This window comes from Aphis gossypii, unplaced genomic scaffold (assembly GCF_020184175.1).
Source record: "Aphis gossypii isolate Hap1 unplaced genomic scaffold, ASM2018417v2 Contig00488, whole genome shotgun sequence".
Taxonomy (NCBI): Eukaryota; Metazoa; Arthropoda; class Insecta; order Hemiptera; family Aphididae; genus Aphis; species Aphis gossypii.
In genome coordinates this window covers 20,272-33,303 of record NW_026083132.1, presented here as the reverse complement: position 1 = coordinate 33,303, position 13,032 = coordinate 20,272, and the positions used below count along the sequence as shown (strand labels likewise).

The 13,032-nt window shown below is 32.6% G+C and overlaps 1 pseudogene; it reads right to left on the bottom strand.

Annotated features, from left to right (window-relative positions):
- Window positions 1-10,273: 10,273 nt before the first annotated feature.
- LOC126554422 (uncharacterized) lies at window positions 10,274-10,834 on the bottom strand (annotated as a pseudogene).
- Window positions 10,835-13,032: the final 2,198 nt, after the last annotated feature.

Genomic DNA, 13,032 nt, shown 5'->3' with positions numbered 1-13,032 from the left:
GTATACTATTGTTGGCCGATTTTTGATAAATAAATTTTTTTACAAGTGAAGAGCGTTCAAATTTACCTCTTAGTTGAAAATTGGTTATTCTTGAATATTTTTTTATCATTTATAATACGAAAAAAATCTCAACGACACTTTATCGGTATTACTATTTTGAACCAGTATCATTTTTCAGGTCAAAAATATTTTAATTATTGAGTGATTTAGAAAGGAACTAAGATTTGGTGTTTTTAAATTTTTGGCTCCTCCTCTTATATCTGACGCGCGCACGCAAATGCGCGTGCAGTGCAGTGTGACTAGTGACTACCGTCGCGCTGAGCGCTGCGTCGCTGCCGCACTACACTTCAACAGTTATCAGTTATCACTAATAGGTACGCTTTTCCGACACATTGCTGTCACCTATTACCTATGTCCTATACGTTAAAATGTTATTGCTTGTTGTACTTCCTATCTATAATTTACTATCTTTAACAGGCCAACTATAGAAATAAATAGTAAAAAATAAAATAATTAATATAAATAGTATTATATAAGTACCAATAATGAAATATATAAATAAAATAAAATTATAAATTAATTTATTTTAATGTATTAAAATACAGATACAGCTATTTTTTTTTTTTTTTTATTAAAAATTGTGCTTCAGTAATTTTGGCCGGATCTTGTATTCGTTACCCTCTCGGAACTCGAGGATCTACAATTTCAGGTATCATACAATCCATGTAGAATGATATTAGTTTTGGAAGCATTTTATTTGTCCAAAGATATTCTTCCTTATTTATCTCTTGAATATACAGGTTATTTTCCATATTAAACAGAATAAAAATACATACCTATTGATTTTTTTATTATGTTTAGTTGTCCTTGAATTTGCCAATAATATTTATGATTTTTTTTTAGTTGAAGTTGACCTGTTTCTGTAAACTCTAAACAAAATTGCAACTTTTTATCCAGAGCTGCATCTTTTAAACTTTTTTGGCCTATAGATGGAGTACACTTTACTTCTATTATTTTGTCATCATCAACTAGACCATCAGGACGTGCACCCAAAAATGGATGCTCACCATCAATAAACAAACCACACGGTCTGACAGTTTTGTGACATTGATTTTCAAATTCACGGATCGCAACTTTTTCGTTTTGACATCCGAATTCAAGATGTTTTGAAACAATAATTTTATTATACCTACAATAATGTTTTTACTAAATTATAACATGACGTTGTTGATTTTTTACAAATCACTGAACCAAAATTAGAAGCGGTCAGTCTATTTTTTTTTGATTCATGCCAGCTTACATTATCATGTTGACTAATAGTGTTTTTCTAAATTTTTAATTGCTTGAGTCGTAAAAGCATCTATTTTTAATTCTTCTAATTTTTTATTGACGTTTAAATTAAAGTCCTCTTCAGTCATATCCAGTCCAGCAGCGTCTGGTCTGTAATTAAAATCATGGTTCACTGTACTTTTGTCACTATTTACTCTACACCTAAAAGTTTTTTGTTTTTTATATTTTGACATTGTAATACGCTTCGATACATTTCGTTTAAATAACGTTCCAGGACTTTTTCCTATCAATTTTTTCCAGGGACTTAAGAGCCAAGATGGACCTCTAGAGTGAACTTGTGCTGCGCCTAATACTCTTCTTTCATATGAACCCGTTTTGGTATAATTTACTCTTTTTCCACCAGTAAATTTTGCTACTAAACTCATTTAATTTTCGGTTATATTAGTTGTAGTATTATAAACTAGACGATCGGCTTTTCGAGTCACTTTATCAACTAATGCTAAAATTTCGGACATTATTTTTCCACTTTCCATTAGTGATAGGTACATGATTCTTTTCGTCCATGTTTGACCGTGTACAATACGCGGGACGACAATTATTATGTGAACCAAGCACGTGATATGGGGCATTTTTTAAGTCTTGTCTCAATATGTTCACATCATGCGATTTTCCACACTCCTGTAGTAATCCGACCATATTACTATTTTATTACTTTATTTTTTATTACCTTTGAGCTGATACTATTTGCAATAATTTCATATATCCAATTTATAGATCTAGTATTATATTCTTGTTATATGAATGCGTAGAATTAAGATACGTATATTATTTATATTATTTTATAGAGCTAGTTATATGAATATTTAGAAAGCTAATACGCATTTAATAATCGTGTCGTCGTAAACACGAAACTTGTGTTCCGGTTTACCATGACACACACGTATATTCGGGGACTACGTCCATGATTAGTTTTATATAAAAAGGTTGTGGTGGTATTAAGTTTCAGACATAGTTAAGCCTCAAGTACGCGTGGACCGGTGGCGTTGTTCTATACTTAACAACACATCGGGCCAGTCGTTAATATTATTATTTTACTCTGTCTCAGTTAATAAATAACTTAATTTTCAAACTTATAAAAAACCGAGTTGTTTATTTACTACAAATTTCTTACGCTCTCCGAAGAAGATAGACGACAAAGTGGACTTCGTCGTTAAATCGTGTTGAGCCATCTTCACCAGGACCGCCTAGTTATAACTTTTTAGCAATTAGCAAAACGAAAGAATTGTATACAACTTATGACCAATTTCACTACTCAGCATGTAAATCAGCTCATAATTTCCTTTTATGTCCTGAAATTAATCCTTTACATCTTAGAAACACAAGACCAATATGCGAAATACAATTACTACAAGATCCAGTTAAAGTACCTAAAAGTTGCGAAATACGACAAATACAGATAAATACAACTATTTTTCACAAACTTGAGTTTCAAAACGCTTGGTTATACGCATCAAGTGGAGAGACAGTTTTCGTTACGTGGGACTCCGATAAAGAATCAAGCAGCCATACAATTGAAGGAGTAGGAATTATACGCCTGAACTCCACATGCAAAGGATATGCAACACGAGATGTATTAATTCCAGGGAGAATTAATCAAGAATCTTACCCAGACTTCATCCCAAACTCAATGATAGAACCAGAAATGAAACTAACAAATTTAGCGACAATAGAAACCAAAGACATAATTAACAACAGAATGGAAGATTTAAACGCAGTTTCAAATACACATAGTTACTTACAATTTCTAAACAATAACATAAGCGATTTAGAAAATCTTAAACACAAAATAACGATATATGAATATGTTTTAGTGATAACATTTTCCATCGGAGGTTGCGGAATTTTCTTTTTTATAATTAACATTTTTGCACATTTATTACAACAATACAGAGCACGAAGAAGAATGACCCGGTGTACTTCCGTAGTGTTTCGAGACGAACAAAATGTTACAACAACACCAAGTTCACAACCACCAGTAGTCATGGAACAGTACAATGACGACCCAGGTGAACAATCAGTACCATTATACCCGAAAATGAAAACTTCATATTAAACAGCAAAAATCGGTGATTTTTGTCTTAAAGGGGAGGAGTGTAGTAATCCGACCATATTACTATTTTATTACTTTATTTTTATTACTTTATTTTTTATTACCTTTGAGCTGATACTATTTGCAATAATTTCATATATCCAATTTATAGATCTAGTATTATATTCTTGTTATATGGATTCGTAGAATTAAGATACGTATATTATTTATATTATTTTATAGAGCTAGTTATATGAATATTTAGAAACCTAATACGCATTTAATAATCGTGTCGTCGTAAACACGAAACTTGTGTTCCGGTTTACCATGACACACACGTATATTCGGGGACTACGTCCATGATTAGTTTTATATAAAAAGGTTGTGGTGGTATTAAGTTTCAGACATAGTTAAGCCTCAAGTACGCGTGGACCGGTGGCGTTGTTCTATACTTAACAACACATCGGGCCAGTCGTTAATATTATTATTTTACTCTGTCTCAGTTAATAAATAACTTGATTTTCAAACTTATAAAAAACCGAGTTGTTTATTTACTACAAATTTCTTACGCTCTCCGAAGAAGATAGACGACAAAGTGGACTTCGTCGTTAAATCGTGTTGAGCCATCTTCACCAGGACCGCCTAGTTATAACTTTTTAGCAATTAGCAAAACGAAAGAATTGTATACAACTTATGACCAATTTCACTACTCAGCATGTAAATCAGCTCATAATTTCCTTTTATGTCCTGAAATTAATCCTTTACATCTTAGAAACACAAGACCAATATGCGAAATACAATTACTACAAGATCCAGTTAAAGTACCTAAAAGTTGCGAAATACGACAAATACAGATAAATACAACTATTTTTCACAAACTTGAGTTTCAAAACGCTTGGTTATACGCATCAAGTGGAGAGACAGTTTTCGTTACGTGGGACTCCGATAAAGAATCAAGCAGCCATACAATTGAAGGAGTAGGAATTATACGCCTGAACTCCACATGCAAAGGATATGCAACACGAGATGTATTAATTCCAGGGAGAATTAATCAAGAATCTTACCCAGACTTCATCCCAAACTCAATGATAGAACCAGAAATGAAACTAACAAATTTAGCGACAATAGAAACCAAAGACATAATTAACAACAGAATGGAAGATTTAAACGCAGTTTCAAATACACATAGTTACTTACAATTTCTAAACAATAACATAAGCGATTTAGAAAATCTTAAACACAAAATAACGATATATGAATATGTTTTAGTGATAACATTTTCCATCGGAGGTTGCGGAATTTTCTTTTTTATAATTAACATTTTTGCACATTTATTACAACAATACAGAGCACGAAGAAGAATGACCCGGTGTACTTCCGTAGTGTTTCGAAACGAACAAAATGTTACAACACACACCAAGTTCACAACCACCAGTAGTCATGGAACAGTACAATGACGACCCAGGTGAACAATCAGTACCATTATACCCGAAAATGAAAACTTCATATTAAACAGCAAAAATCGGTGATTTTTGTCTTAAAGGGGAGGAGTGTAGTAATCCGACCATATTACTATTTTATTACTTTATTTTTATTACTTTATTTTTATTACCTTTGAGCTGATACTATTTGCAATAATTCATATATCCAATTTATAGATCTAGTATTATATTCTTGTTATATGGATTCGTAGAATTAAGATACGTATATTATTTATATTATTTTATAGAGCTAGTTATATGAATATTTAGAAACCTAATACGCATTTAATAATCGTGTCGTCGTAAACACGAAACTTGTGTTCCGGTTTACCATGACACACACGTATATTCGGGGACTACGTCCATGATTAGTTTTATATAAAAAGGTTGTGGTGGTATTAAGTTTCAGACATAGTTAAGCCTCAAGTACGCGTGGACCGGTGGCGTTGTTCTATACTTAACAACACATCGGGCCAGTCGTTAATATTATTATTTTACTCTGTCTCAGTTAATAAATAACTTGATTTTCAAACTTATAAAAAACCGAGTTGTTTATTTACTACAAATTTCTTACGCTCTCCGAAGAAGATAGACGACAAAGTGGACTTCGTCGTTAAATCGTGTTGAGCCATCTTCACCAGGACCGGCTCACTACACTCCTTAATTGCAGTCCGAACCCCTTTACCAATCTCTCTAGAGGAGACGGAGAACCACTAGTAAACACTTTTCGCACATGAATTGGGAAATGTTTATCAGAAACCAGTTTTCGTAAACCATCATGGAGATTACGAGTTATGTGATTAGCACATTCTAATTTAATAACATCTCGACCATACGAAACTTTTTCAACTATTCTAGCATACACACTCGAATCACCATCACCAATATAATATTTATACATTAAGCCATGTTGTTCTAGGCTTTGACGAAAGCCTTCTACAATAATATCTTGTTCCATGCCAGTTGATGATCCGTCATAATTTCGGAAACACAAGTGATCTATTTTTTTATCATTTTTAGATGCCGAAGAACATGTGCTACAATATTTATTTCTTACACCTACGTAGATAGGCTTTTTGGTTTCTGCACCAATAATTACTCCTTATAAAATAAAAAAGGCATAGATCACTCTAATGGATGTGTTAAATTTGAATTCAATGATAAATCATACGATAAAAAACTATATTATAGCCAGGATAGGCTAGGACATTAAAATTTGTACGTATAATAAATTATAATATTTTGATACAAGTAATTAATTTTTCTTAAAATTTGTATACTTTTTTTTCGCAATCGAATGAGAAACATTTTAACAGGTTAACCGCTATATTTATCAAAAAGTGTTATGTGTACCTACTATGTAGGTACACGGAAATACGATTTAAGCATATAACAAATATGATACACATAGTTAACCTGTTAAAAATATTTTTGAATCGTTGTAATAAAATTGAAGATAATTACAACTTTTTTTTTCATAAAATTTATATAATATCTTATAATAGAAAAGAAAAGCCCCCATGTTTCATATATTTCCCAATTTAGATGTATACCAAAAACAATATTTATGACTACATCATCACTGATCGTGGCCAAATAATAAAAATATCGAGATGACAAATTGTATAGTTACCACTCAAGATTGAGAATTGAAACCATACCCGTAACTTCGTTTAGCCCAACCACCATCACCTATTACTGTAATGTATGGGGTTCCTTTATGTAAATTTCCTTTCTGTAACGCAATTTTTTTTTTCCAGCTCACCATTTTTTTTCAACATATCAGAAATTTGCTGTTCCCATAACAATATGTATATTGTATATGTATGTGCATCGTAAACCAAAACATGTAAAATATATTATGATGAATGTACATTATGCCTCTCTTGTGCTGTCTCATATTTAACTATTGTAAAGCTGTGGCAAAATAAGAATATATGTAATAGACAGCCAGTTCCCCGCGTTAACACCAGCGCACACGAACTCCAAGCCAGCCCAACAGCTTGTAAACGTTTTAGTTAGGTAAGAATAAACTTGATATATTTATAAGTATTTGGATCAATCCACATTTATTTGTACCCTGAGTATCATTTGCTCCCGAGCTATGGTTAACTTATACTCATAAGAAACCAACTTCTTCCCTGAATATCATATATTTAACGGGTCATTCCCGACCACGTTACAATATTATCTAGTTAATGTGACAGTTCAAAATTCCAACAAACATAATAATTTATAAAGGTATTGATGCGGCAAAAAAGTTTATGGAAAATATGATTGATATTTCAAAAAAAATAAATGATATTTATCAAATTAATACACCAATGATTACGTTGACTGAAAAGGAGAGAAAAGAATTTCAGATAGCAAAGGTTTGTAAAATATGTTTATCATCTTTTGAAGAAAATGAATTATATAAAGTTAGGGATCACTGTCATATTACTGGTAAATATAGACAATGTATTTGTTTTAAATGTAATTTTGAAATAACCAACCCATCATTTGTTTCAATTTTTTTTCATAACTTATCATATGATAGTCACTTTATAATTCGAGAACATGGTTTTGATGATAAGAATAAACATGTTATTCCGAATTCTGCAGAAAAATATACATCTTTTAGTAAAGAGGTTGCTCTGAGATTTAGTATAAAATTCGTTGATACATTCTGTTTTATGGCCTCCTCAATAAGTGAGCTTGCAGAAAATTTACTTAAAGATAAATCAAGGTTTTAAAGAAACTTTAAAATTATTTTCTAATAAAACATTAGATTTAGTCACACGAAAAGGGGTTTTCCCTTATGAATATATTGATAGTTGGAGTAAATTAAACGAAACTCGATTACCTTCAAAATCTGCATTTTATAACTCTTTAAAAGATAAAGAAATTAATAATAATGATTATTCTCATGCTAAAAAAAATTGGAATGTATTTAATATATCTTTATTTGAAAACTTTTGTCGCTATACTAACGAATGTGTTCGAAAATTTTAGAGATTTATGTTTATCTACTCTTAGTCTAGATCTTGCTCATTATATGACTGCTCCAGGATTTGCTTTCGATTGTATGCTTAAATATACTAAGGTTAAATTAGAAAAATTAACTGATTATAACATGCTTTTATATTTTGAATCCTCTATCAGAAGGGGTATCTGTCAATCAGTTAAAATATATGCTAAAGCAAACATACCAAACATTAAAGGTTTGAACTATAATCCTAATAAATCAATTTCATGGATTACATATCTTGATTGTGTAAATTTATATGGCAAATCGATGTTAACTGAGCTACCTTTCAAAGATTTCGAATGGGTTGATGACTTGAACATAGATGTTACTAAAATTCCTGATGATTCAGAAGTCGGATATATATTAGAAGTTGATATTGATTATCCTGAATATTTATACGAAAAACATAATGATTTCCCGTTTTTACCTTTAAACGAATGTCCTCCAAATTCAAAAGTTAAAAAATTAATAACTACTTTATCATCAAAAAAATATATATATATATATATAAATAGCACTATAAAAATTTAAAACAAGCGATTGCTAATGGTCTGTAACGATTGTTTATTTATAAACATAATAATATTATACAAACGTAGGTACATATTATATACTTACACATATTATATATTATATAGTATATGTGTATATATGTATATAGGTGTATATATGCATGTGTATCGTAGACCAAAACATGTAAAATATATTATGATGAATGTACATTATGCCCCTCCTGTGCTGTCTCATATTTAATTATTATTAAGCTACGGCTAAATAAGAATATATGTAAGAGACAGCCAGTTCCCCGCGTTAACACCAGCGCACACGAACTCCAAGCCAATCCAACAGCTTGTAAACGTTTTAGTTAGGTAAGAATAAACTTGATATATTTATAAGTATTTGGACTTAATTGTGGATAAATCCACATTTATTTGTATCCTGAGTACCATTTGCTCCCAAGCTACGGTTAACTTATATTCATAAGAAACCAACTTCTTCCCTGAATATCATATATTTAACGGGTCATCCCCGACCACTTTACAGAACTTTCACATTTTCACGTGTAGAGTGGTCTCATATGTTATATACACATATTAGCGGTGAAAAACGTTTGGATAAGACTAAATATCCTATTATGTTTAGAAAGCTCCTTAGAACTGTGAACAATACATGCGTTGTTAATGCAAAAAGGGTTAGATATTTTGAAAACCATTGCAATGTGTACATGTATTGTAGCCACGAGGGGTGCAAACTTTTTAGAATTAAAGTCCAGCTTCAAAACCAAGTGTTTCTGGTGGAAGTATATAGTTCTGGTTTAAATTACCATCACAATCCAGAAGCTAATGGTCTCACGAACCACGTAAAAGGGATTCAGCGAGACTTACACAAAGAAGCGCTAAAAAAGACAAAAGCGTTTTCCTTCAGGTCGGACGCTGTTGATATGGCATCACCCACTCAGTTGAATTGTGGTAATTTGCAAGGCATTAAATCGGATGACGTCGTCAGAAAAATCAGATCAGAGGCCTTAAGTGCCGATGATTATGATAAAGATGATTTTCATGACCTAGTATTGATGTGTAATGACAAAGAAAACAACTTTGTAAAGCATGTCGGCATACCGTCCATTCACTGTTATAGTAACGAAAAACAAAAACCAGTAACTGGGTATTTGGATGCAACTGGTACAGTGGTCAGGAAAATTGACAAGAACAGCAAAAGGGTTCTGTACTATGTTCTAGTTGTTAATGTCCCATTACCTAGAGACTCAAGTGTCACGTGCCCTGTTGTTGAAATGATTAGTTCAGCCCACGACACTGTTGCGATTTTACAATGGCTGAACGCTTTTAAAGCATTCGTTTTGAAACACAAACTGACTTGGCCAGTATTCACAAATATCGTGACAGATTTCAGTTATGCCCAAATGAATGCCTTGTGTATAGGATGGAATGGTTTTACTTCCATATTCGACTACCTTAACTGGTGTTACAGAGTATTGGTTGAAAACCACGACAAATCTAATGTCACCATCATAAATATATGTGCAAATCATTACACAAAAATTATAGTAAACCATGTCTACACATATTTTCAATCTGAGAAAAACCATCGTATGACTGTAGAAAAAACGAAAAAAAATGATGTCATTGATTGGATATGTATACTTTTTAATACAACCAGTTTGACAGATGTTGAACAATGGTTCAAAATATTTTCAGTAATACTGTTGTCACCTTATTGTACAGGACACACGAAAAATGCTATTAGTACAATGAGAGCCAAGTGTTATGATAAAATATACCAATTGCCAACTGAATCGAACAACGAAGGTGAGGATCACTCGAAGGAAATAAATAAATTTCTATGCGAATCCAACACGAGTAATTCCATGATGTTGTGTAGATTTCAGTCAATCAAAGAACAAGTTAAATCTGGAGTCTCAAATTGTGCTGAAAATATTGAAAATTTAAGCATTAATGAATATTATGATGAATCATATTTACACCAGTTTATAGTTAAGTGTGTACCTTTCTTAGCACTGTGGACACCTATTATGAATAATAAACTCAGCAATGGCATTGAAATCCGCCAGAGTAATGCTATCGTTTTTTCTTGGTTTAAAACAGTCAAACAAGACATACTAGAAGGCGACCGTAGGTTTAAATGCGGCCGGTTTTTAAAACTTATGAGACAGCGTGTGACGAATGTACACAAACAAATGAAGTACAATATTAGAAAAGGAAAGTGCACTCGTGCGCTTGATTTTGACACTAAGTCTAAACAGAGTACTACTAAAGAAAATGGAAAAAGAAAAATTTCAGAATTGTCTAGCCTTAATCATTTAGACGAAACAGAGAGTTGGAAAAAAAAAGAAAAACAACATAAACACCTCCAACCCATCAAGTACCGTCCTTTCAAAGCACTGTCGTTAAAAATCCCAAAGTCTTCGACCATTACAGCAGATAAAAATTATGAACATTTGTTCGAGTCAGCATTAAAATCTCACAAATATTCGAACCATCCATACTGGATCGCGGGGGGAGACGTAATTTTTTGCGACGTTTGGGGAACCTATATTAGAGTATCGTAACAGAGTAATTAACTAAAACAAAGAAAAATTACTAGATAAGCATAAAAAAACGAAATTTCATCACATAAACAGTTTAAAACTAATTAATCGGAAAAGTTATAAGGAAATGTCAAATTTTAGTAACGTGCCATTTATTGACAAACAGAACACGGACGAATCAGAATTTGATATAAACCCGAAATTAACCCAATCACAACAAAATGTAAAATATAATGAAATGCATGATAAACAAAACGAAAATACTCATATTATTTCAAACAATATTATCCATCAATAAGGAATACATAGGTGCGCTTAAATACTAGTTATACTTTAAGTTATATAATTCAACCAATTATTCATATTTTAACGATAAAAAACTAATGTTGTATTGTATGAGGGAAACGAAACGAAATATTATTAAAACTCAAAGAATAAGAGGTTGAGATAGAATAGTGTAATATTATCAATTAATCATATATGTATTTTTATTTTTTAGCATAAAGATAATTTATTTTTTAAAAAAAAAAATCTAATAAAATATGTTTAGTAAAAGAAAAGTGTAAAAGCAAAAAAAAGAGAGTGAGAAAGTTCTTTAGATTTATAGCTATATCCATGAACCATAAGCACTGAACTCAAAACATATGATTCAATCACGGCCTTTCACTACACCAAAGTCATACCCGTACACCAATCCGAGGACAGACAATGGTAACAGACATCTCTAAATTCAACACAGGTTTAAAGGCTGGTGACATCCATGGAAATGGACATTTCTAATATTCGACTGAACGGGTTCCAGGAAGAATGATATTTCGACTGATTAAAATTGAATAAAAAAAAAATAATGTAAATTTGTTATAGATTCATTATGGGATGTAAATGTATATAATATGGGTATGTATATATATATGTAAGAAAAAATATGGGAAAAAGAATACTTACGGTAATTGTTTGTACCGGCGCTCCTACTACAGCGGTTGCCGCCGGACACACGGTACTTATGACTTTCGTAGGGTAGGGCAGATTATTTAAGCATAACACGCAAATATGAGCAATCTAAATTGTGTATTGTAAACAACAATATAAGCAGTTAAATTATACAATATATAATTGGGCCGGGGAGACACGGGGATCACCGAACTGGACTGCGCTGCTGCAATTGGATCCGGAGCTGGATGCAATTTTAGACGATCTTCTTTACTCACGGGGTCACGGGCGTGAGTTGTGCGGAGCTGCTAATTTCTCGATGATTGACGAGTGCTTCGTGGAGCTACGTGGACTGACGACAACAGCCTTAATCGTTGAGCAACAATGAGCAGGAGCGGTTTACGGAGATCGCCGAACGACCATTAGTACGACGTTAACCTTAATTGCGTTTTCCATATGGCGGAGCGACTTGAAACGAAAGCGTTCGTATTCGAAGGAAAAACGTGGTTTTTAGAGATGTGTGAACCGGAGCGGTAATCCACAGCACGAGTATACGACAAGCAAAACACGTGTTCCGGAGCAAGAGTGTCGGGCGGGCGCTCACACCAAAGCCGTGAGCCCGCAGCGGCGCCATAGCAGTGCAGCCAACGCTGCGGACACCAGTGCGCAGTGCCCGTAAACCACGTTACCGTACTCCGCGGCGGCGCCATAGCATGACCACCGACGGCGGCAACCCAGCATTCAAAAGGATCGAACAGTAATTATTAAAAGAAAGGGAAAGGGTTATCGTAAATAATAAAAATAACAAGGTCAGTTAGAAATTAGCTAAAATTTTACAATGATAAAAAAAACATGTTGTTGAATTTTACAAAATATTACGTAGATTCGTTAGGTTATTATATACATACACAACTATCAGAAACTGATGAGTCAAATAAAAATAGATATAGGGCGTTCACTAAATAATAAAAATATAAAATGCGTGTGACCGTATTTGTGAGGCCTGGCAAAGCACAGAGAAATGAACTAACTATACGGACATAAATATAAGTGCTGCAGTGTATGTATATTATAACGACCATCTCGTAACAATGATGTAAATAGTATTCAGATTCTTGTAAAAATTGTAATTAATTAATTAATTACATTTTTTTAAAAAAAGAGA